Here is a 25,776-nt window from a genome sequence, read left to right as displayed (position 1 = left end):
TTAGGTGAAATATTAGACACTACTAAAGGGATAACTCAATACGTAAAGTAATAACCTAGCAGAATTACCATTGCACAATTATATGTGTATGTCTGTTATACATACACATCTTACAAAATGTCATACAACAACCATTGCATTTATTCAGATATGTATACAACTTGTTTAAAATGTAATATTACTAGATCATTGCAATTTACTATAAATATTATATGTATACAATATTATAATCAATATTATGTACTAATAGATTAGCATATATGAATGATAATTGCTGTCGGAGGACCTTCAGCGGCGTGGCCGAGCAATGTCAGGACTCCATATTATAATTACAAATCATAATAAATAGATAGATAAATAGATAGATAGACAGCTCCAGGCAAGCCTGGGAGAGGGAAATGATCTTGCAAGTTAACTGAGGAAATATTGACATACACAGGAAGTAGCAAGACAGGGGATGATATAGGTAGTGTGTCAGCGAGATAGCATACGAACAAAGCCTAGTGACCATACACACATACTCACACACAGGTTTCTGGAACTTTCCAACCACAGTGTAACACACGTGACACGACCCCTGCTTCACCAGAATTTAGGAAGCAGAGCTGAGAAGGAGGCTAGCATTAGAATTGGCAGGTAGTAGGGAGAACGAGCCTAGCAACATGGGCGAGAGAGAGAGAGAGAGAGAGAAGGAGCCAGGGAGGTAGCTCACGGGACTACTGTATACTTCACTGGTGTGTGAGAGACTTTGTTAATATTTCCAAGACAAATAAAAATAGTCCCATACTCATCTTTACGTCTCCTGTCATTGCATGACAAAAAGGGAAGGAAGAATATCTACTTACAAATCTACTCAAGTATAACAACCGCTCGTCCACAAGTCTAATATATATATAACTAGTCTACAAAACTTCTCTACAAGTTTATACAAAGTCTGTTATGACAGGGGAAGCAGATGCTATGCTCCAGCACTAAGACTTTGAACACAGTCATTAATACTCCATAACAATACATTTTTAAGTCTTAGAAGCACCTTTGACACTTGTCATTGTTAGGATCATTTTAGAAATATTAACATGTTATGAAATTTAATTATAATCTGTTGAGATGGGGAGAGAGAAGATATTATTTAATGGCATTTGCCCTTTTTTCAATGTGGTTTGAAAATTAGTTAAATTATATTTATAACTATTACAATAGCCTGTGAGGTAAGCATGGCTTGCAATACTGAAAATTCATGAAAGAATTTTTGTTTTTTGCTTGATTGTAGGAATTTTGAGCTTGTTTGGGAAGCAGTTTTAAGTCACTGGGGTTTTTTCCTATGAGTATACAACTTTTGAGTACTGTTGGATGATGTATCACTTAAAAACATGTGAAAATTGTCCATCCTATATGGTCACACAAAGTTATTCAGCTGGGATTGGCTGGTGCATATTATGGGGTGGTCCTCATCACCTGCGTTCGGTTACACCTCCTTTCTCCTCTTGTAATTCGATTTCGGTTGATTCTTATCATCGCTGATACGTCGTTCTTCTAACTGGGTTGTAGCTGCGTCAATACAAAGGTCAGCAGATAAGCTGCAGTTAAGATCAACATTCACACCTCAATTCCTCCAAAATAGACTTCACACGGTCATTCCTAGATTAGAGGGGCAGCGGCCAGTAACACCTCCCTTCATGAAGAAAGAAGTGTAAATGGAAAATTTCTGAACATCTTGCAAGGTTACAGACTAAGAAAACAGTCTGACAAAGCATTCCTTTCCCCCTTGACATGGTGGACATCCAGGGAATACTCTTGTAGGAAGAGAGATCAGCGGTTTAATTGTGGGTTCTTATCTCTAATTATTTCTAAGAATTTAAAGGGGTGTTGGTCGGTGTACACAGTAATAGGAATTGAGCAGGGGCAAGTATGAGTGCACAGAGTTCCACCTCATTAGTGAAATAATTCTACTCGGCAACATGAAAATTTTAACTAAAGTAACAAACAGGTGGTTCAATGCCACGATCATTATCTTGTAACAGGACTGCACTGGCACCAGCACCACTGCCGTCAACAGCTAATTTAAAAGGCTTACTTAAATTTTGGGCTTGGGGCACAGGCTGACTAGACAGAAGTACCTTAACATTTGAAAATGCCATTTCACATTTTTCCTTCCACTTATATTTGACTCCTTCCATTAACATATGTGTGAGGGGAGCTTTAGCATTAGAAAAATTGACGAAGAACCTCCGATAGTAACCCACTATACTCAGGAATCTGTACAGTTCCCATATGTTCATGAATTGCTTGAAGTTTACAATGGCCTCGACTCCTACCATGTAGCCAAAGTAATGAACCTGGGGCTTAAAGACACTGTTCGCTAGAGTGATTACTAACCTACACATAGCAGATGCCAGTCTCTACAGCAAAGCGTCTTGTTGGATCAGGTATTCCTCCCAGGAGTTACTGATACTGTATATCCAAATAAACAGTATATGTGACTCATCTCGTGATATCTCTGGCAAGCTTGTTAATTAGCCTATAGAACGTGGCTGGAGCATGTTTCATACCATATGGAATGACCTTAGATTTGTAAGTATGACTACCAGCCACAAAACAGGAAATTTGGGGGGCCCTTTCTGTAAGAAAGACTTACCAATATCCCTTCAGTAAATCATTTTTGGTAATGAACTTTGCACTGTCTTTATCGTCAAAGCAGTCATCTACTCAAGGAAATGGGTAGGAGCCAGTCTTAGTGAGAAATGTAACCTTCTGGTAATCTATATAACCCTAGATAGGAAAGGTTGACTCCAGGTGGAGTCACACACACTCTACCTTTGAATTTTTGAGCGGTAAGTTAGGTATTTTCAGTGGCTTAGAATCGTGGGTTGGTTTGGAGTCAGCTCGTGTGCAGAGCTCAGTTTCAAGGACATCCCTCCCCGCTCCCATTGCTTACAGCATAGTTGGTAAGCATTTGTGACTCCAGCTGGAGTCACCTTTCCATCTGTGTTATAAAATTTTTTCTTGTGACCTTTATTTGACCTTCATTTGCATTGCTTATGTATATGTAAATACTAGAGTTAGTGACTATACCTTGGCTAACCATGTTCAGTGGGTTGAGAGGTATACCTGAAACAGTGTTACCAGCATTTTACACGTGCGGTATATATATATATATATATATATATATATATATATATAAAGAAAGAGAGAGAGAGAGAGTATATATATATATATATAGATAGAGAATATATATATATATATATATATATCGAGAGAGAGAGAGAGAGAGAGTGTATATATATATATATATATGTATATATATATATATATATATATATATATATATTTGTATTTATGTATATATATATGTGTGTATATATTTTTATGTATATATATATATATATATATATATATATATATATATATATATATATATATATATATATATATATATATAATTTCAAGATTGAAAGATAGCACGTAACCGTGGCCATACGGGAGAACACCTGGCCCTGATGGTGAACCAAGTCACCATTGACTTACTTGAAGTTCCTGGTAGTGAGGAATATGGCGTTGGTGGTTGCCAGGTAACGAGAGAAACGCCAGCTGTGTCCAGTGCCACTCATCCCTCTGGGGGGGGGTGCACCTGACCCTTCCCCTCACCCATCTACGTCCGGCCTGGCTGCTGCCAGACGTACTAATGTTGCCTCACCACCTCTGGCACCCCTAGATGAGCCTTTGATGGTAACTGAAGTCGACTGTAATAGCGGCTCACTACTGTCACCCCTCAAAATGACCCTCAGTAGTCTGTGGGGCAAAAACAAGTCTGTGGGGATCCAGTAAATGCTATGTAAATGACCTTTGATGCTTCAACAACTAATATGTATATAGTGGAATAATTTCATTTCTACTAATATAGCTATATACATGCTTCATCTATGCCTTTGATAATATACCCAGAATCACAAGTACAATAATTGGTCATTTTCATTTGTTCCAGGCACCTCCTTTTTTTCTCGTGAAGACCAGCTCTTCAAGATGCAATACACTTAATATCATTGATTATATTTTATAAGTTTCCTACATACAAGTATATTCCCACACCCATTCATATTTACCTGTTGGTTTTTGTTTTTTACCTCTCAGAGCTAAGTTTATTCACCTTTTATTTTTTTTACTTGGTGTGATTCAACTCAGGAAGTCTTATTTTTTCACACTTGTTCTTATTTGGGCATAACAAATTGGGTTTATGTATTTTTTTACATTTTTTTCTACAGTGGGTCCAATTGGACCCAGGTTTCCTGAGCCGTCAGTAAGGTGTAACCTTTCCTATCTAGGGCCAATAACAATAGGAGTCACTTAAGGTTTTATTAAGGTGACTACGGTGCACCATCCGCTTTGCTATGGCTCCATCAGCTCTTGCTGCAACATTCGGGTCAGCTGCTGGGTAATGGACTGCTTTTGCAGACTGGCATGGTAGGTGCTGTTTCACGGGACAAGCATCTCCATCACTGAAGTGCTATGTTGCATCTGTCAGCCCTGGGATGGTCTAGAAAACTATGATACTTCCCTAGAAGGGTAGTCAGGCCATCTCGTCGTTCAGCTGTTAAACGAGAGTTTATCAGTAAATTCATCCACACTTCCCGATTCTTTTCCAAGTGTAGGCTAGTCCATCAAGGGGGAGCCCGGCTTATCCACTGACACATGCAGCATTAGGGGGTCCCGCATCCTCTTGCTCATGGTACTCCTTAAGCATAACGACATGCCACAACCTTTATCCGTTCCTCCGGTCTTGGGTCTGAAATACATCACCTACCATCTGCTCTACTACATAAGGATCTGAGAAGCTTGCCCGTAACGGCTGTCAACGAACAAGGAGCAATACTAAAATTATGTCTCCTGGTTGAAACATTCTGCTTCTAGCCTGCTCACTTGTATCATACCAACTCTTTGACATCCTTTGCGAGGACTCAAAATTTGCCTTCGTTACTTCTAAACTCTTGGCAAGTCGTTCTTTAAAAATCTGAGACTTAAGTTAACAGATAAACATGACCATCATCACTGACCAATTGTTCCTGAAGCAACTTTAATGGACCTCTCATATCGTGATCTAAAATCAGCTCAAATGGGGAGCAGAATAAGGACTCATTTGGAGTCCCTCTCGTTACAGACAAAAGGAATAGAAAACCTTTGTCGCCAACCATTTCATGAACAATTCAATATTTCTGTAACATTTGTTTGAGGGCCAGATGATATCTCTCCAGTGTTCTCTGACTCTGAGGATTGTAGACTGAGGAGGTGATCTCGGAGATCCCAAACTCTTTGTTGGTTTGCCTGAATAATTTGATATGAAACTGTTGCTCTGATCTGGCTGCACATCTTTTGAAAGACCAAACCTAGTGAAAAAAACAAATAATAATCATCTTCCTTACCACTGCTTTAGCTGAAATATTTCTCAAGGGGATGGCTTCAGGATACTTAGTGGCCATGTCCAGCATAGTTAGAATATGTTGGTTAGAATATATTGGTGACCCGATGAAGTCTTTGGCAGAGGGCCAACAGTATCTAAAAGAACCCTAGTGAGTGGGGCATCAAAGAGAGGAAAATGAAACAATGGTGCTGTAGGAATAGGCTCGTTACGCTTACCGACGAGCTGGCAGGTGTGGCATGACCTACAATACTGGGAAATGTCTAGGCAAAGTCCAGGCCAGTAGAAATGTTGCCAGAAGGGAGATAGAGTCTTCTTAAGTGTTCTACTAAAGAAGAATCATGAACAATTACTAGAATTGCGTGCCTCAGTTTCATTGGAAAAACCACTAAACAATCAAGAAAATAATCGGCTCCCATTGCTTTGATAACCTTTGCAACTATCACTTACACTTAAGTCGTGAATACACGGTAAAGGTTGGTACACGGGATCCTCCCTCCTTCGATCTCTCTGACCCTCCCACCCCCACCTCTCTCTCTCTCTCTCTCTCTCTCTCTCTCTCTCTCTCTCTCTCTCTCTCTCTCTCTCTCCAGATACAGTATAATTCCCATAGCTTCCTCTCCTGTATAACAAATAATTCATGGCAATGGACATAATGCTCGAAGGAAGGCCTCAAAACAGCAAAGCATTATCCACTAGATAATATAGAAGTCAGAATGCCATTTGTCTGCTTGGTACCCATGGTATTTGAGGTTACCAACTTAGGATTTTCCTTCACTTTGTAATACAATGACAACCACCATTAGCATTATAAAAATGGGTTGATGTCAAACTATATAGGCCTAACAGTCCATTACATAAAACATCCCATGAACAATGCATGTAATGTACTTGTATATACAGTATGAATCGTAGCACTGCTATAATATTAACGCAACAGTGACACGTGGAAGTTGTACTGTTGGGTTATGAAACTCCAGTCTGACTATGATAACATTGTGGAGAGGACGGAGGGCATATCAGTTGAATTTAGGATAGCCTTTTACCTCAGATGGTTCTCGATCTGCATATAATGTGAGGAATGTGTTGCCTACGAGACTGTTTCAGCTTGGATAATGAGCAGTTCTCGTTCTCAAAGTGGGTTCGGGTTCTTTCGTAACACTTCTTGGATAGCAATTTATTCTGCACATTACACATCAGCATCCTCGTTTATAATACATACGAAAAGTATACCGACACGCAAACTCTCTAAGTAACGTGAAATGCAGTGATAATTCATAAGCAAAACAAATTGCTCAGTAAGCATTACTACGAAGACTCCGATGCCACTATGAATACGGACCTAAGGCTCAGCAGATAAGGGATACCAACCAAGCACATAAACTCAGTTAATTTTCAGATTTCTTGTCCAGTGTATCAAATTTTATGACGTTAAAAGATTGTTGATAATTTTTGAGTGGGTGTACAGGTTCGCCCACTTATTATGAACTGTGTATGTGTATGTGTGTGTGGGGGGGAGGGGACAAAAGAACACACTACCTAGTCACGGCTACTCAGTAGGATTTAGCGTAACATTACATTACCCTCCATTAATGCACTGAAATAAGGGATTGTCGTTGTTATACTGCCAACAATAAAAATATAGTTATAGGTCATGTGCCAATAATAAAGACATACAAAGTAGCGCAGTGGATGTTTAGAGCGACCCTAGTGAGAGAGAGAGCAGTGCTTGGAAACTCCCTGTACTGTAGTGAGAGAGAGAGCAGTGCTTGGAAACTCCCTGTACTGTAGTGAGAGAGAGAGCAGTGCTTGGAAACTCCCTGTACTGTTGTTTGCAGATGATACTGTGTTGTAATGTGAAGACGAAGGGGAGCTGCAAGGCTTGGTGAATGAGTTTGGGAGTGTGTAAGAAACGGAATCTAAAGGTGAATGTAGGGAACAGTAAAGTTATGGTCTTCGAGAGAAGTGAAGTTAGTGAATGTAGAGTGAGGTTGGATGAGGAGAAAATGGGAATTGTGAGTGCGTTCCAGTACTTGGGTAGTGTGATGAGTAAGGATGGAAGTTTAGAAGAGGGTGAAGTGCTTAGGAGGGTACAACAAGGATGAAAGGTTGCTGGTTCCTTGAAAGCAGTGATGAGAAACAGGGAAGAGAGCATGGAAGTGAAAACGTTACTATATGACAGTATTGTGATACCAACTCTAACGTATGGAAGTGATGTTTGGACCTTGTTGGAGGGACAGAAGTCAAGATTAAAGCAGTGGAAATGAGTTATTTGAGAGGAGTATGTGGAGTCACATGGAGAGAAGACTGAAAAATGAGGAAGTGAAGGAGCATTGTTGTGTGGGTGTGGATATGATAGAAAGCGTTAGGAGAAACACAATGAGGTGGTTTGGCCATGTGGAGAGGATGGAGAGTGAGTGACTGACGAGGAGAGTATATGTGAGTGAGGTGGAGGGGGGGGGAAGAGAGAATGGGAGGCCGAGGATGAGATGGAGGGATGGAATGGAAAGGTGGTATATGAGAGAGGGAGGTGTGAGCTGGGCGCAGGGCACTGAAATGGCGGGGGACAGGGCGACATGGGGGCGATTTGTTTGTGGCCACCCCTTACGGGATTAAGGCGTCTGGCAATAGACAGATAGAGAGAGATGGTGCCAATAATAACAATGTATCTATTGGTCATGTTGCGTTATAATTAGAGCTTCTCTGATTTCCCCGTATAACATCAATACTAAATTGTGTGTTGTTCAAATCTAATGTTCACAGGGTCAATTGTTTCGTGATACCTATATATTTTTTAAAGGAAAAAATTCAAACTTGCATAGACACCAGGGCTGTGCAGTCGGAGTCGGAGTCGTAGACTGAAGCAATTATGGTGATGCTGGAGCCGGAAAAAAGTCCCGATTCCGACTCTGACTCCGACCACAAGTAAAAAATTTTTAACCCACAGCGTCCACAGCCTATAGAATGTGGGGCTGTTGCCTATCAAACGACAGCTCATTCGGGTTTATTTTTTGTTGCTACTGCAGCTTTTTATATTTATTTTCTCTTATTTTCCAATTTTATTTATGACTTGGGAATGTGAAGGTGGATGGAATAGTTGGTGAGTGGGGTGTGCCTGCTGAGATAGATGAGAATGGCAGTGCGTTAGTGGACATTTGTGCTGAGAGGGGGTTGGTGATAGCCAATACCCTCTTCAGGCATAAAATGATCCACAGGTATACATGGCGAGTGATGAGAAGGGTGGGTGGTGAACTGAATGAAAGAAAGGCAATGACTGATTATGTGTGTGTGGATGAAAGGATGCGAAAATGTGTAATGGATGCAAGAACTTATAGAGGTTGGGGGGGTGGACTTTCTGACCACTACTTGGTGGTGGCCAGAATCAAGGTCCAATTAGGATGGAGCAATAGAAGAAGGGAAGGACGGGAAGAAGGAGTATTTGTAAGGAGAGTGGAAAGGTTACAAGAGGATGAGAAAAAGGCAGAGTATAAGAGAGAAGTTGAGGAACGATTGGGCAAAAATGAATTGGAGCAGATGGGGGACGTGGAAGGTGTGTGCAGGATATTTACAGAAGAAATATGTGCAGCATTTGATGTGGTGTGTGGGATGAAGAGAAGACGGAGGGGGGTGCAAGGAACAGCGTGGTGGAATGAAGAGGTGAGACAGGCTGTGGCACAAAAGATGAAAGCATTCAATGAATGGATGAGAAATAAGGGCGTGGAAGAAGTTGCGAGACGCAAGAGAGAGTTATATGTAGAAAGAAAGAGAGAGGTGAAAAGATTAGTAAGAAAGAGTAAGAAGAAAGCAGATGAGGAATTTGGAAGGAACTTGAGTGTAAAGTGGAGGGACTGTAAGAAAATGTTCTGGAAAGAGGTGAAAAGAGTAAGACAGGGTGGAAGTGAAGTTAGCAGGGGAGTGAAAGATAAAAATGGTAGACTACTAGTGGAGAAGGGAGAAAAAGTGAGCAGATGGAGAGAACACTTTAAGGAATTGTTGAGCACAGAGGATAGAAGTAATGCGAGTATAAGTGGCTGGAGAATGGCTGGGAGGAGGAGGGAGGTGAGAAGACAGGAAGAAATCAGTAGGATAGAAGTTGTGGAAGCAATGAAGAAAGTTAAACTGGGGAAAGCCCCAGGAATTGATGGAGTGTGTGGTGAAATGCTGAAGTATGGGGGAGAGATAGTAGTAGAATGGATGTGGAAAATGTGCAGATTGGCCTGGGAGGAAGGTAGAGTCCTAGAGGATTGGAAGTCAAGTATAATTATTCCCTTGTACAAAGGAAAAGGGGAGAAAGAAGTGTGTGGTAATCACAGGGGCATCTGTCTTTTAGTATAATAGGAAAGTGTACGGTTGGATACTTATTGACAGAGTTAGAGAAAAAACAGAGGAATTAGTTGGAGAAGAACAGGGAGGCTTTAGGAAGGGAAGAGGTTATGTAGATCAGATATTCATTCTTAGATCTTTAGTGGAAAAGTTTCTAGAGAAGGGAAAGAAGTTGTATACGGCTTTCATGGATTTGGAGAAAGCATATGACAGGGTGGATAGACAAGGATTGTGGAAAGTATTAAGAATATATGGAGTAGATGGGAAGTTGTTGAATGCTGTGAAGAGTATGTATGATGGTGCTAAGGCTGCAGTGCGTGTAGATGGTGAACTGAGTGAATTTTTCTCTTTGAAGGTTGGGTTGAAACAGGGATGTGTCATGTCTCCATGGTTGTTCAATCTGTACATGGATGGGGTAATAAAAGAGGTACAAGATAGGGTTATGGATGTTGGAGTGGCCCTGGTGAGAGAGGGTAGTGTTTGGATTCTCCCTGTATTGTTGTTTGCAGATGATACTGTGTTGTTGAGTGAAGACGAAGGAGAGCTGCAAGGCTTGATGGATGAGTTTGGGAGAGTGTGTAAGAAAGGGAATCTAAAGGTGAATGTAGGGAAGAGTAAACTGATGGTCTTTGAGAGAGGTGAAGGCAGTGAATGTACAGCGAGGTTGGATGGTGAGGAATTGGAAAATGTGAGTACGTTTAAGTACTTGGGGGTAGTGTGATGCGTAAGGATGAAGGTATGGAGGGTGAAGTGCTTGAAAGGGTACAGCAGGGAAGAAAGGTTGCTGGTTCCTTGAAAACAGTGATAAGAAGCAGAGAAGTGAGCATGGAAGTGAAAAGTTACTACATGACAGTATTGTGATACCAACTCTAACGTATGGAAGTGAAGCTTGGACGTTGCTGGAAGGACACAAGTCAAGAGTGAGAGCAGTGGAAATGAGTTATTTAAGAGGAGCCTGTGGAGTCACATGGAGAGACAGGCTGACAAATGAGGATATAAAGGAGCGTTGTGGTGTGGATGTGGATGTGATAGGAAGCGTTGGGAGGAATACACTGAGGTGGTTTGGCCATGTAGAGAGGATGGAGGGTGAAAGATTGGCGAAGAGAGTGTATGTGAGTGAGGAGGAGGGAGGAAGAGGGAGGGGGAGGCAGAGGATGAGGTGAAGTGATGGGGTGGAGAGGTATATGAGAGAGGGGGATGTGAGTTGGGAGCGGGACAGTGAAATGGCGGGGGACAGGGCGACGTGGAGGCGATTTGTTTGTGGCCACCCCAGACGGAATTGAGGCGTCTGGCAATAGACAGATAGATAGATAGACTTATTTGTTGTTCTCGTGTTCTTCGTTTGTCAATCACAAACATAAGTGCTGCCATCTGTTGACAGAATGGCAAGAACAGAATATAAACAGGCACCTCGATCCTCAGATTTCACACTGAATGATCGTGCCTGGATAAGTTCTTTATTACGATATTACTAGGAACGAAATGGTTATAGAATAAAGTGACATGGAAGCGTCTGCTAGTGCTTGTAAACTAACTCTGAGGTGGGAATTTTGATCAAGTGCAAGTTCATAGCAAATTTATTGTAGAGATAGTTTAAGGGGCGAAGTCGAAGTCGGAGTAGGACACACAAAAAATCAAGGAGTCGGAGTCGGGGTGGGAGTTGGGTGTTTTGGGGTTCCGACTCCACGACCCTGATAGACACACTGAGTTTTTTTTTTTTTTTTAGTTAAGTTTCCAGCTATAACACAACCTGGCTAGTCTCACTAAAGCAGTTTTCTCAAATTTTATAATCTCTCCAGCCAAAACACAGCCTGGATAGACTCACTCAAGCCTTTTTCTCTGTATCTATAATATACTCAGTCAAAACACTGCCAGATAGAATCACTGATGCAGTCTTCTCTATGTATTACAAGTTATCCAGTCAAAACACAGCCTATATGGTCTCACTGAAGCAGTTTTCTCTATTTCTCCATAATCTTTCCAGCCCCAGGTGTTAGTAGGTCACTCAACATTTGCAAAATTATGATGGCTTTATTGTCGTTAAAATTACACGATTATATGATGCTCAAGAGACCAGTTGAGAAACTGGGATTTCCCTGAGCTGAATGAAATCGCCTAAATAAAAACAAAACGTAGAAAAACTCCCTAGTTTATGCTGGCTAACGTCAGACGATTTTAAGACGCTCAAAAGAAAAATGGGACACAAAAGATGTTAAAAGCTGTAACGGTCAACGTTTTCAACGGGAAAGTAGAAAAGAACTTATTTTGTTCCAGATATGGACGATTTTATTTAGTTATTAAAAAATTGCTATTAGAAACTCACTGCAACCCTAGTGTTTACGCATTCGGTCTGCCTTTTCCTGATGATTTTATTCAAGTTATGAGAGGCTTTTTGAACTGAAGTTTTTTTTTATGCAAGGAAGAAGGAACCAAAGGCCACAAGCCCGCAAACCATTCCTTCCAAGAAAAAGCAAAAACAATACAAAAGAGAGCCAAATTCAAGATCCGTTCATATCGAGATGCCTGGACACACTGCTTTTGAAAGACTGGAGATCATAGGAAGTAGGAAATACAGACAGAGGGAGACAGTTCCAAAGTTGACCTGTTGCATGAATGAAGGACTGAGAGTAACGGTTAACTCTTGCGTTAGAGAGTTGGACAGAAAAGGATGAGAGTTTGTTGCTAGACGGGTGCTTCGCTCCCGTTGCATAGGTGGAGGGATGCAAGCAGACAGTTCAGAGGAGCAGTGACCATTGAAGTAGCGATAGAAAAGAGATAAAGATGCAACAGTGCGGCAAAGACACAGAGGTACAAGGGAGCCAGTAAGAGGAGGAGAGTCAATGAGACGAAAAGCCTTTGACTCCACCCTATTGAGAAGAGCGTATGTGGGGAACCTTCCCACACATGAGAGCTGTACTCCACAAGGGGCGAATAAAACCCGTGTATAAGGTCAACAACTGTGCAGGGGTAAAGAAGGTACAGAGTCGGCTTAGCACAATTAATCTCTTGGAAGCAGATTTTACGAGATGTAATGTGATCTTTCCAAGATAAGTCTCGAGTGAATGAAACCCCAAGTATGTTCAAGGATGATGCAGGATTGAGCTGGATATTATTAAACATTAGTGGGTACTCCTGTGGAAGATTTTGTTGGGTTAATAAGTATAAGAACTGAGTGTTTGATGCATTAAAAACAAGATAATCTTTACCCCAGTCAGAGATACGAGCCAAATCAGACATTAGGTGTGCCATGGCCTCATCCCTTGTTTGTTAAAGTAACTGCTGAGATGGACGTTGCAGTAACCGAATGGAAATGTGAAGGGTGGAATCATCAGCATACGAGTGGATAGGGTTAGGTGTACAGCTTTGACGGTCATTGATGAATAAAACGAAGATAGTTGGTGATAGGACAGAGCCCTAAGGAACAGCACTGTTGAAAACCTAGGAGAAGAACGATGACCGTGTACAATAACAACTATAGAACGACCAGAAAGGAAGCTATACATGAAGGCACAGAAAGAAGGATAGAAACTGTAAGAGGGCAGTTTGGAAATTAAAGATTTATACCAGACACGATCGGAAGCCTTTGAGATGTCAAGTGCAATGGCAAATCTCTTGCCAAAGTTCCGAAAGGAGGATGACCAGGAGTCTGAAAGGTAGGTGAGAAGATCGGCAGTGGAGTGTCCCTGACGGAACCCATACCTATACTGACGATCAGAAAGAAGGTTGTGATATGAAAGTATATCTATTTATCCATATACCTAGGCTGCTTCCCCCAAGGAAAGGGAGGTAGCCGAGACAGGACGACACTCTCCCAATTTACTCATCCACTCAAACACATTCATTCACATCTTAGCCTCAAAGGGGAGAAGGGACAGATCCTCACTGCACCACACCGCACGAGGGTCAACTGCGCAGTGCAGTGAGTGACATCCGCAGCAGGGCCTGACAGCAGAGCTGGTTTACCCCTGCCACATCATAATAGACCCATCCCCTTACCTGCACCTGACCTGATCAGCTGATCAGACCAAATGCGGGAGAATATCCCCTCAGGGCTGCGTCATAATTTATTCATTCATAGTTTCTCTCCATTTATTTCTGTCATGCACAGCCACTCTTCCTTGCTCAACAGACATCCCTCTCGCATCCAATGCTCTCTTCACACTATCCATCCATCCTATTCGTGGTCTCCCTCTCAGCCTTACACCTCATACATCAGATCTAGTTATCTTTTTCACCAATTGCTCACTATCCATTCTCTCCACATGCCCAAACCATCACAACACCCTCTGCTCAATTCGATCAGCCATCTCCAGAACAACTCTGGTTCTCCTTCGCAATTCATCATTTCTCACTCGATCCATATGTCACTCCACACATACTCCTCAGACACCTCATCTTCATTACATTCAAACTTTTCCTTTCTGCCACACCCATATTCTATATTTCAGCCCCATATAATGCAGTCGGTACCACAACACCCTCATACAGCCTTCTCTTTACATCCATTCAAAGCGAACGACATCGAAACACTTCCTTCATTCCACCTAGCACCTTTCCTACTTCATTCATTCTAAACTTCACTTCTGCATCTATTCTACCATCCACAGCAACATGTGACCTTAAATACTTAAAACACTCTACCTCCTCAAGCAACTCACCATTCAAAGCTATATTCATCCTCCTACCATCTATCAATCTCGTACACTTCATCACTTTACTCTTATTCTCATTTACTTTCTATTTCCTCCTTTCACACACCCTTCCAAACTCCTCAGCCAGCTGTCTCAATCTCTCCTCTGAATCAGCCACCAGTGCAGTATCATCTGCAAACAGCTGCTGCCTCAGATTCCACTCTCTACCATCAACATTCACCAGATCCAGACCTCCACCTAACGCTCTTGCATTCACCTCCCTTACAACACCATCCATGTAAATATGAAACAACCAAGGCGACATCACACATCCCTGCTGCAGCCCCACTCTCACAGGAAACCAATCACTCACAGTATTTCCCACTCTTACACACGCTCTACTATTTACATAAAAACTTTTCACCCCTTTTAGCAACCTACCATCAAGTCCATACACTCTTAAAACAGTCCATAAAGCCTCCCTATCAATTCAATCATACGGTTTATCTAAATCCATAAATGCCCAAAACACATCCTTGCCTTTCGCTAAATACTTTTCACACACTTGTCTTACAACAAACTCCTGATCCACGCATCCCATCCCTCTCCCAAAGCCACACTGCTCATCACCAATCACTCCCTCTGTACCCTCTCTCTCTTAATTAACACGCTACCATACATCTTACCTACAACACTCAACAGACTTATACCCCTAAACCTACTACATTCATACTTATCACCCTTGCCTTTATACAACAGGACCACACAAGCACTTGCCCAGCCAACCGGCACCATACCTCTCACAAAGCACACATTCAATAATCTTACTAACCAGTCAACAATAGTCGCTCCACCACCCTTCAGGCATTCCACAGCACACCCATGGTGGGGGGGACACAATCTGGCCGCACTATGGGATGGTACTACTACTCTGTGGCCAGGTTGTGTTAGGAAGAATACTGCCACCTTATTCCCTGCGTGTCATAAAAGGCGACTAAAAGGGGCGGGGAGAGAGGACTAGGGACCCCCTCCTCTGTTTTCTAGTTCCTAAAAAGAGACAAGCCAAATATGAAAGATGCTTTAAAATATTTCAGTTAAGAATTGACTCTAAAACCGAGACACAGGATGTTAAAAGACGATAGTTAGAGGGTTGGGAATGGTCACCTTTCTTTGAGACTGGCTGAATGAGAGCAAACTTCCAGCAAGAAGGAAAGCTAAAAGTTGATACACAAATGCGAAAGAGTTTACTAGGCAGGGTGTAAGCACTGAAGCACAGTTTTTGAGGACAACAGGAGGGACTCCATCAGGCTCATATGCCTTGTTAGTACTGAGGCCAGTGATGGCAGAAAATACATCAGCTGAAGAAATTTCAATGTCAGCTATGAGGAAGTCACAGGGAGGAAGTTTTGGAGAAACAGCACCAGAATTGTCTTAGGTGGAATTGGAGGAGAAAGTCTAAGCAAACAGATCTGCTTTATCAGTATAAGAAATAGCTACAGAGCCATCAGAATAGAAAAGAGGAAGGAAGGATGATGAGGTAAAGTTGTTAGAAAGGTTGTTGGCAGGGTGCCATAAGGAGCGGGAAGAACTCGAGTTAGAGAATTGAGAGCATTTAGTATGGATGAAATTATTTTTAGCAGCGTGAAGAACAGACTTAGCATGATTCCGGACGGAAACATAAAAATGATGTCATTCAGGGGTGGGTTGGCTCTGGTACCTTTTATAGGCCCTATCCTTGTTGTGGACAGCATTAGAACAATCACAATTAAACCAAGGCTTTCTTGCATTAGTCAAAGGATATGAGAAGGGAACGTATGTTTCCATGCCTAAGAGAATAACCTCCGTAATGTGCAAGGCACACTTAGATGGCTCCCGGCCATGGAAGCAATAATCATTCCAGGGAAACACCAAAGAAGTACTGCCTGAGGGCTTCTCAATCCACAGCTCCAAAGTGCCACAATCGACTTTTCTGTGGAGAATCCACAGGCCGTACCGGAGAGAAAGGACAGGTTAAGAAGGTTGTGATCAGAGGAGCCCAACAGAGAGGAAAGATTAACAGTGTCAGCAGAAGAATTAGTTGTATGGAAGAGGTCAAGTATGTTGGAGCTCTCTCCAAGACGGTCAGGGATATGGGTAGGGTGCTGTATAAGCTGCACTAGGTCATTTAGGATAGAAAAGATATATGCTTGTTCACCAGGTGGATCAGTGAAAGGGGAGGAGAGTCAAAGATGGTAGTGAACATTGAAATCTCCTAGAATGGAGATTCAGGGAAAGGAGAAATGGATAGAATGTGTTCCATCATAGAAGATAGTCGAAGAATTTTTGATAGTCAGTAGAATTAGGGGATAAGTAAATAGTGCAGATATATTTAGTCAGATAATGACTGGAAAGCCGAAGCCAGAGAGTAGAGAATTCAGAAGAATCAAGTTCAGGAACACGAGAGCAAGATGGGCTAGGTCATTGCATATGTATACACAACAACCCCCTTTGGCTTTTAAATGAGTATAGAGAAAGTAGGAGGATACAGAAAGGGGTTTGCCAAACAACTTAAAAATTATGATTTTCTTAAACCTTCTTAACAGTTTAGTCAATATCGAATAAAAACTGTTTAAGTTGACGGTGCCATGTGACCTGGACATTTGAACTACTATTCTTATGAAAAGAGAAAGCTTACCTGTTCCTTGACCCCCAGTCCTTCAGCCATGTTTGGTTGAAATCGGCTTGAAACTGTTCCAGTAATTTTGTTAATACCCACACGGACGGGTTCAACTTTGGCTTGTCCTGTGACTTTAACTTTTGATTGGCTGCTCTTAAAATTTAATAATTTCGTTCTTGTGTTTTCCTCAACCCTCCCTCCGAGTCTGATGAAAGATGGATTAAAATGATTAAGTTGATTTTGCTAAGCAAGCGTCTGACTTACCCTTGCGACCTTGACCTTTGACCTAAAATCCTTAAAACTAAGTTTTCTGCTTGGTTGACCCGCAACCCATTCATCAAGTAAAAACTGTATGAGTTGCAGTGTTAACACAGACAGAGAGGCACACAGACAGACAGAAAGACAGGCAGACACACACCGAAGAAAAATAACATCGTCTCTTGTTTCGTGAGCATAAATTCCATATGAATTCCTTCGCTAATTTCTGAGAAAGAGAGAGAGAGAGAGAGAGAGAGAGAGAGAGAGAGAGAGAGAGAGAGAGAGAGAGAGAGTTTCGGATGTAAAAGCCGCGCGGAGGAAATACTGAGAAGCTAAAGGTAATAGGACTGATATATTGCAATTAGGTAAAATTATAGGAGGGTGGAGAGAAGAAAAAAATGAAGACTTTATTAACAGATGGAGGAAGAATGAACGCGGGAGGGAGTGAAGGGATAATCTTGGACATGAAATCGGTGAGAATGAAGTTTAGTAGAAAATTTAAATAAACATGACACCGAAATCATGTAAATTTATGAACGACGGAGGAGAAATTGAAATGAAAGAATAACGAAGAAGGAAGAAAGAAACATATAAAGAAATTCAGATGTTGAAAGGATAATGGAAAATATGAGGAAAAAAAAAAGTCTGAAATGAAGCAGCTAGAGAGAAAGGGAAAGAACTGTCATGAGAAACACTTTGGTGAGATAGACTGATATATATATAGACAGACAGATAGATAGACAGATAGATAGAGGGGCGAGGGAGAGTGCAGTGCAAGATTAGGAAAACATGAGACAAATGGGAGGGGGTTGGAGGGTAAACTGAATCGCAGTGCAAACAGTGCTCGGTACACACACACACACACACACACACACACACACACACACACACACACACACACAATGATATAGAGGAAGGGGTTGCTAACTAAATTCGTCCACTAGCGCTTGAAAAAAAAATATATATATGGGACAGGATTTTCTTGTCCAAATTACATTGTCTTCATCCTTCAGTCCGGTGATGTATTTTTCTATTGTTTTCCTTCTATTACTATATTGGGACCTGAACCAGTGTCACAACGTTAATGCTAAATTTGGCTGCATGATATACGGTGAGCTTTAGTTATGATATAAAAATGAGTCCCCTTGGTTACTAGTAAAACCCGACCTCCCGTCTGACGTCACCTGGCCAAGACCTGGGCAGACAGGGTTAGAGGTCTTCCCCAGATAAAAACAAACCCACTAGGGAGGATTTTATTTTGCTTCGGACAGACCTAAAGTAGTGGAGAGGTTAAAAGCACCCTGAAAGATTAATAAACTCGTCAAGTAGTGACACTTTAGTATAATCTACATCATCGTTATGAAATGATTAGCTAGGCGTGAAAACGATAATTGATTACTTTAATTTTTTGAGCCAGAAAAAAGTTCAGAATGTTCACATTGTCAATATCTGTGCTATTAGCATAAATCAGTTTTTAAAAGATCGTACGAAACTAGCTTTGTCTTTATATCAAGTGCTTGCTGAACAACGTTATGTCCATATTTTCAGATAAAACAGTAAAGTTCTGTATGGAATGCCATCCATCATTTCACATTGTTTGCATAATTGCTTATTTACCTTCTTTACGACTAATTCGAAATATTACATTAGTCAGCAAGTTCGTCATATTATATCAAAGGTATTTTCACAATAACTTGATTTTGTGATGATACTCCTCCTTCTCAACGTATCTTTCTCTCCACTAGCTCATCACCTCCGTTCTCTCTCCACTTCCTTCTATCGCTCAGTCGCACTCCCTCTTATCTTTGCTTTTCCTGTTCTCCTTGCATGTCCCTTTTATCTCTTCGAATTTCCATTTCTTTCCATTATCCCCCTTCTAATGGTATTCCCTTCGCCCTCTTCTCCACCATGTCCCTTTGCCTCTCCTCGCTTCATCTTTCTCCTACTTCATCTGACCATCCCACCTCCCTATCTCACGCAGCCCTCCTTCCCACCTCCCCCTCTACCGGCCAGACAACCTCTTTTATGTTCCCCTCTCACAGTTTTTGCATAAATGTGTTTGTGTCCCAAGCTCAGCCCAGTTGACCAAGCCAATATGCCGGTTGACAATTTTGTCTGACAAGAAAAAAAAAAGAAAAAACGAAAAGAGCAGTGGTGAAGTTTAAACAAAAAAGAGTTGAGGCAAAAATGAGTGAAAACAAATGAGAAGCAAGTGAATTATTAAATAAAAAAGTAGCTGAAGTAAAAAAAAAAGGATGGGAAGCAGAGAGAGAGAGAGAGAGAGAGAGAGAGAGAGATAGCGGAAATGAACTAAGCATTAAGATTATGATGATGATGATGAGAATGGTGGTAAGCAATGAATATTGGTGTACAGGCCAATCCTAACTGATAAAGGCAATTTGCTCTTTTTTATTGGCACGACAGAAGCTGTTAAAATTAACCAGAAAAGAGGAATATGGAAAAATGTGAAACGAAAATATAGAAACTGAGATGAAAGCAAATATGAAAAACTTGGAAAATGAATTGTGTGAAGAACGAAATAAATGAAAGAAAATCAAACTAGAAGTTAACAAGCGTTCAGGGAAAGGCAATGGAATTTGACGTAAAATCCGTTTGCCTTCCTTGGTACCTTTTTATTGCCATCATTCCCCTACTTTTCCCCTACTGTACTCTTTCCCTTTACCTCACACTGCCTTTCAATCACCACCTAACATGTCTCTTTTCTCCTCCCAAAACAGACCACTATAATCTAACTAGCTTTCTACTTCTTTCACTTCCCCTCCTATCCTTTTTCTCTCCCTGTTTCTGTCTGCATAACAGAAAATATCATCCTCATCTTGTACAATTCTCTAGTACGTGCACACTTAGAGTACTGCGTCCAGTTATGGTTGTAACAAATGGTGACCGAAATTATATCTAGACTAAGAAATAAACCAAACTAGGAGCGTTTAGAAGCCCTGAACCTCATTACCCTAGCTAAACGCCGGATACTAGGAGATTTAACATAACGGCCATGCCACGTTGAGTACACCGCTTCCCGTCCGATAAGCGAAGTTAAGCAACGTTGGGTCTGGTTAGTACTTGGATGGGTGACCGTCTGGGAACACCAGATGCTGTTGGCATAACTCCCTACGTGTCAAGTGGGGTTGGTGGAGGATTAGTGCCCCTCCCCGTAAAACAATTAACTCTAAGCCCTTGACCCCCCCCCTTTGGGATACATGGCGTCTGGCAATGGATGGATGGATTAAAATTTTTCAAAGGACACAATAATATGGCAATCGATAAATACTTCATCGTTGATCGTCCGAATTATACTTGAGGCAATGGGCATAAAATCGTTAGCAAATAATTTCCGTCACATGAAGATATGCCTTTCTTCTTTAACAGAGTTGCAAATGTGGAATAAATTAATCTCCACTGTAGTAAACTGTAATGCAGTACTAACCTAGAGAGATCGCTTGGATAACTGTATCGTAACACCCAGATAAGTATGTTTACCCCTGAATAATACATTTCTGTATAGGCCTATATACAACTTTTATTTTTTTCAAAGCCTGGATGATACAGCCCGAAGAACAACATTGATAAATTCTGTTGACTCAATGTTTCTTTCCTTTTCAGACTAACAGTGTAGAATAAAATTTCTTTTCCTTCTGTGCTATGAATTTTCCATGACAGCTTTTCCATGCTGCATGGTGGTCCTTCTCACTATTTCTTGCCGGCGCTGACTGAATGATTTGGTGGGTAGGTGAGGGGGGGAACTTCCTGTTTTTCTATCTTTGTCTTTAATTGATTGAACAGATTTGTTGGTTATAACCTTCCTTTTACCCTTCAGCCACTAAAGGACTAACAGGTCTGCTGCTGTTTGCCTTCCTTTGTACTCTTCTGTACTTCCTTCCATGCTGTCCTTTCTCCCTTGTCTTCCCCTCCCCTCTCTATCAGTGACCCCATTCATGCTTTAGTGGATCTCTGGAATGTAACGCAAATGGGATTTGGCTGGTGTTTTGTTGTCAGGAAATGGATATATTGGGAACCATATTGGGTCAGTGGTTACCGGGTTCGTTTCTCGTTCTAGGCTCAGTCTATCTGTGGCGATAATTTATAGTGAGTGATGATAGTAAATCACCTGATATGCTTGTATATTCTGACACCTCAGAAATTTATAACGATAACTAAACAAACTTTCGCACACACATACACATGGAAACAACTTCTATCTATAACATTATCAAGTGCATTGCTCTCCTATAGACATCCCTTCCCAACTCACACTTTGGCAGCATTAGGAATGGTAAAATCAAGCAATCATTCTTTCTCCGAGAAGAGCTTGTCCTGCTGTGAACACACATGGGCTGATTCAGAAAAGATAAAAGATAAAATATGACAGTTTGCTTGCCATGTTCTAATAATCTTTCTTGTCGGAGATTTATGACAGTCGTTGCCAGTTTTGTCTTTTAGACACCATTCTTGAAGAGGACATTATGTCTAATATATTAATGAATTCCTACTGCTTCACTTCACCTCAATATTGACAGTTTTATCCAGCTGAGAACGACTCGTACGAACCCGAGAGTGTTGATACTGGCACCATTAACCCTTCATCAGAGAAACGGATATAATGTTTTATTTTAGTCAACATTAAGAGAATATATTCGTCAGAGTGACTCATACCTGTGTGTGTTAATGCTACTACCATTAACCCTGTAGTGACTGGAACAAACCTAGTGTTACAGCCTATCTAATGATAGACTCTTTAACCTACCTGAACGACAGACAGAACTTGAGTGTGTTGGCATTCACAAAGCTATTGATAAATCCGTCTGAAACGATTACAGCACACTTTAAGTCATTGTTCATTACACCCCATGCAGAATGACAGCGGGTGTTGTTTCATTCAACACGCGCGCGAGCGCGTGTTCTGTTTTGTGTGTGTGTGTGTGTGTGTGTGTGTGTGTGTGTGTGTGTGTGTGTGTGTGTGTGTGTGTGTGTGTGTGTGTGTGTGTCAGAGAGAGAGAGAGCAAAGTATCAAGTATTTTTCCGATTTTAACTACAATAATGTGGGGCTTTGATGGTCAGTCTACAGGGAGATTTAGGTGAGAAAAGAACATAATACTCGGGCTTTCTCGCGTCCGAAAGGTATCATTATATTTAGAACAGAAGTTATTACCTCGCCCGGACGGAGTCCGGCGAGGTATTGGTTTTTGTCAAGTTTCTTTGTTTCTTTGTTTGCGACATTACGGAAAAATGGCTGAATGAAATTACGTGAAACTTTCAGGATATGTGGGCACAGGTCCCAAAAGGAAGTGATTAGATATAGGAGGTAATCAAGTGACCGTGAAAAGTGAAGTTCAAGGTCACGGATTTTCAGAGGGCTAAGAGTTGAACCCGGTTGAAGATAGAGATATTTACTATTATCAGCATACAGAGACTTCCACATGGGCTTTCATTTGGCACCAAAATCTTTGTCCTTGGGTGATCTTGAAAGGTCAAACTCAGGGTCACAAACAGTCAGGGGCTATAACTCGAGACTGGTTGCAGATAGAGATACATTTACTATTATCAACATGTAGGAAGTCCTATTTGGGTTTTTAAATGTTACCATGACCTCTGACCTTAGATAACCTTGTTGTAGTTTCTGACATTTTTTTCCACATTGGAGCATGTCTTTCGCTAATGTACACACTATATTATTCATATTTAGAGAAAATGTGTTGTAGTGTTGAGATAAGTATCCAAATGACACTTTAGTGTGGTGTGGGAATAAAATGAGTGCTAGACCTGCGAAAGTCAGCACTTCTCCGGCGTAAACATGAGAGTAAAGGGAAGACGATAGAGAAATATGTTTTGTATATATGTTTAAAGTGTTGGGGAAATATTTACCCTGTTGGTATATTTTAATGTAATCAATACCACTTTATTCAGGTGTATACGAGTAATGTGCATGGTAAAGCTGTGGTACTTCAATTAATGTATAAATCCCAGTTGCCTGTGGAGTTTGGCACTTCTGTTTATGCTGACCTAGGGCCACTCCCAGTGGGGAAGCCAGCCAGCTAGGGCTGGATGCACTTATTCAGACGAGAGGAACGTATTACTCCGAGCTCTCTCTGTGTCGGAGTTGTATCTTTCTGTGGCCAATAAAGAGAGAGAAATCTGCTCAGTTTTCTGTCACCTGCACACGCTACCTACCTACCATTCCTTCAACAGGATCTACACCGATTTCCACCATCTCCTGCTTGTGAGAGACACATTGGTGGAGAAAGTGTCAGCCGGAAGTGACATCGACCAGGCAGACATTATCTTGATAACCTGCTTGGAACAGTGCAGTCACGTCTAAGCTGATATATAAATTGGTGATCAGCTGCAGGGTTTCAATAAGCTGGTACATATTAGTGGCCAGTGATGGAATTCCTACAAGCCGATACATATTGGTGGTCAGTTGAGGGATTCACACAAACCGAAACAACCTTGAAAGGACAAACTCAAAGTCCCGGATATTCTGGGGCTATAACTCGAAACTGGTTGAAGATAAGAGATATTTACTCTTATCAAGATTTAGGAAGTCTTAAATGGGCACCAAGATCTTTGACCTTGAGTGACCTTGAAAGGTCAAACACAAGATCACGGAATGTCAGAGGGCTATAACTAGAAAAAGGTTGAAAATAAAATAACTGCTGTCGAACGAGTTTTGTTGTGTGTGGCACCACTTGACTGTGTATGTTTTCACATTCCTGATTTATTCAATATATTTGCTCAGTGTTTTCCTCTTCCCTTTCCTTCAGTCCTTGTGAGCATTCATATTTTCAATACACCTCAATTTTTACGGAGTAAGATTAACTAAATTATTCACAGTTAAGTCTGTACGGGGTTATATATATATCTGATTTTGTCCTCTTAATCATTCTGTTTTTTCTCCCATAGTTTGTAACCACACACTGTCTCATTAACCCTTTCCATCGGGTGATATGATTTAAAAATTTATCCCTGATATCTTCAGATTTTTTTTTTTATCCAGTTCTGAGGTAATATCTTCCAACAAAGTGGTTAATCAAAGGTATATATAAAACCATTCCGGTTGGAAAACTCCCTCCAAAGCTGTATAAAATCGTCATTTGATAGCAAGAATGTAATATTAAATACGTCGTAGGAGTGAAAGAGTTAATATTTTGAGTACAATATCGCCTTTGATATTTTTGTTGTTCCTGGAGATGATTGTGTTCAACTTAGAATAAGTCTGACAAATACCTCCATTAACCACTCCAGTGTAATAACGCTTTTTAACGTATTTCTGCTTCCTGTTAGACGATTGAGTTCAGCTGAGAATGGCCGAGCACATACCTCCATTAACCCTTACAGGACGGTGACGCCTTTCATTTTCTATTCTTTCTATTGCTCGACGATTTTATTTTAGGAATGAGACTAGAGTATGAATAAAGGTGGGGAAACTAGGGGGTAGGGCTTCCTAATGGCGGAGGGCAGGTTGTCGTGGAGGCGATTGGTTCGTGACCAACCTTTCCGAGATTAAAGCTCTTTCCTATACATATACACATCAAAGACTCCTTGCAGTGAATAGGTGAACACCTGCCTTCGATTCCTATTACGCAAATTGGATAGAAATGAGGCAATTAAATGTTTTCATTGCATCGAATTCTTTGTCGGTGTATTGTTGTACTTATTCTCCCTGTTCTCCTTCTAATGATACTCATAAAGAATGTCACAGTAACTCTTACCCTTGATTCCAATTAAACAAAAATCCACTAACACATCAAGCGCAGTGTACATTCTCTCTCTCTCTCTCTCTCTCACACACACACACACACACACACACACTCACACACACACACACACACACACTAGGCCTGTGTTCTATGTTCTCTCAGTTTTCTTTCCTTTTCTTCATCCCTCATAAACAATCTGTTTTCACAACACTTAGTGTGCTGTTCAAAAGACATTATAATGGCCACAAACGATTCTCGGTGTTTACAGAGCAGCGTAAAATCACGTGTTTCCAGTTGTCTACCTTTGTCGCCTTCTCTCCCTATTTCATTTCTTTCCGCACAAGCTCAGATTCGTTCGTTCTCCTTTACTCTGGAGTCTCTTGTAAAAACTAGACTTCATACTGGGCCGATCCCAAGGCTGTTTCTCTGAATAATGTTTTACTTTTGTTCCTTGCCCTTCCTCTTTTTTTTTTCCTTGTCAGTAGTAAACTAACTTGCTATTATTATTAATACTTTCAGCCCAAGAACACATGTAGTGTCAAATCAGTGAAATCCTCAGTCATCTTTCATCATGCGAGTGACTTCTGAAGTGTCCCCTTCACCACCAGGGTTTTCTCTACATGTGAATAAAACCGTCTAGTAGTATCAAGTATAAACCTTTAAGAAAATATCGTCGGGCTGAAGGGATTGACTTGGATTCTTATGTAAAATTATAAAATTCTTTATCCAAAGCGGCGTACAGCCTTGGATCTGTTATTGTTTTTTCATAGCTGATGTATGTTC

At 41.1% G+C, this 25,776-nt stretch overlaps 1 protein-coding gene and 1 non-coding gene across 2 annotated transcripts in view; both read left to right on the top strand.

Moving 5' to 3' along the window:
- Positions 1-25,776, top strand: part of LOC145391691 (uncharacterized) — a 192,226-nt gene that overhangs the window by 107,337 nt on the left and 59,113 nt on the right. The gene's annotated exons all lie outside the window — the stretch shown is intronic.
- On the top strand, positions 20,282-20,400 carry LOC145391779 (5S ribosomal RNA). Its single transcript, XR_013895908.1, has one exon. It is a non-coding gene; the product is annotated as a 5S ribosomal RNA (ribosomal RNA).

The sequence above is a fragment of the Coenobita brevimanus genome, chromosome 19 (assembly GCF_032717465.1).
Source record: "Coenobita brevimanus isolate Jiangsu-jjx chromosome 19, ASM3271746v2, whole genome shotgun sequence".
Classification (NCBI taxonomy): Eukaryota; Metazoa; Arthropoda; class Malacostraca; order Decapoda; family Coenobitidae; genus Coenobita; species Coenobita brevimanus.
Note: the sequence above shows the minus strand (reverse complement) of the source record. Positions and strands in the feature narration are given on the sequence as shown.